The following is a 1,648-nucleotide window of genomic DNA, read 5'->3' on the forward strand; positions in this document are numbered from 1 at the left end:
CCCTCAAGGAGGAACTTGTACTGACATAGAAGAAAAATGATGCCTCAAAGCTCTGAGACCTTTAATATTACAAACATAAATATACACATAAAGAGAAAACAGAAGTCATAAAATTAGGATGATTTGTCTAAAGAGTTCTGTGAACTCTTTAGGCTGGGAAAAGAATCAGTTCTTTTGGTTTAATTTGTGTACTCTACGATCTTGGCTGAAGGGTGGACTATAAACTTTAATTATAATCCTTCTCTTAGTATTTGTCGGGGGTACAGTGCTTATGTGTGTGATATCTAGAGCCTTAAATGCTGCTGTGCAGCTGCTGCTCTGTCATATGATTTAAGAAATGATTTTCCAATAAAGAACAAGAAAATCTGACACTTATGATCATCTAATCCTTCAGCTTAGCCTGGACCTGAGAACTGAAACGAATATATTTTCCTGTCCCTGTGCTAATAATACTGAAATCTGGCAGCTTTCCTGGCTCTGTGATGAACAATACTAAGAAGAGGCACAAATAACCAAGCCACTTACTTGTTCCTGGAATATAAGGCTATAGAAGACAAGGGTTTCTCAACTTTGGGACTATTGACATTGGGGCTGGATCATTCTTTATTGTGGTAGGCTGCCTATTTATTGTTGGATATTTAGCAGTACCCATGGCATCTGCCCATTAGATATCAGTAGAATCCCCTCCCTCTGTTGTGACAACTGACAAGGCCAATCAATTGTTGTGTTTGAGGCATCCTCAGCTGGGACAAAAAGGAAGGGCCACAGATTGTGGGCTAGAACAGTGCCCTGGAAGCCACACTCCTTGGACCAGCAAACACTATGGGGAGAGTTTCCAGAGAGCATTGGGCCAGAATGGCTTTGCCTGGTGCCAGGAAGCCAATAGGGTATCAGAAATAGCACAGGCTCTAAATTAGTACAGGCCTGTTTTTGAGTCATATAACTAGACTATATGAAGAAAAATATGGCATCAGGATTGGAGGGAGACTCATTAACAATCTGCATTGTGCAGATGACACAACTTTGTTTGCTGAAAGTCAAGAGGACTTGAAGCACTTACTAATGAAGATTAAAGACCACAGCTTTCAGTGTGGATTACACCTCAACGTAAAGAAAACAAAAATTCTCACAACTGGACCAATAAGTAACATCATGATAAACAGAGAAAAGATTGAAGTTGTCAAGGATTTCATTTTATTTAGATCCACAATCAACTCCCATGGAAACAGCAGTCTGGAAATCAAATGGTGCATTGCATTCGCTAAACCTGCTGTAAAAGACCTCTTTCAAGCGTTAAAAAGCAAAGATGTTACCCTGAGGACTAAGGTGTGCCTGACCCAAGCCATGATGTTTGCAATCACCTCATATGCATGAGAAAGCTGGACAATGAACACGGAAAATCAAAGAAGGATTGATGTCTTTGAATTATGGTGTTGGAGAAGAATATTGAACATGGACTGCCAGAAGAGTGAACAAATCTGTCTTAGAAGAAGTACAGCCAGAATGCTTCTTAAAAGCAAGGATGGCGAGACTTCTTCTCATGTACTTTGAACATGTTATCGGGAAGGACCAGTCCCTGGAGAAGGACATCATGCTTGGTAAAGTAGAGGGTCAGCGAAACAGAGGAAGACCCTCAACAAGATGGACT

Source organism: Trichechus manatus, unplaced genomic scaffold, assembly GCF_000243295.1.
Source record: "Trichechus manatus latirostris isolate Lorelei unplaced genomic scaffold, TriManLat1.0 scaffold00470, whole genome shotgun sequence".
Lineage (NCBI taxonomy): Eukaryota > Metazoa > Chordata > Mammalia > Sirenia > Trichechidae > Trichechus > Trichechus manatus.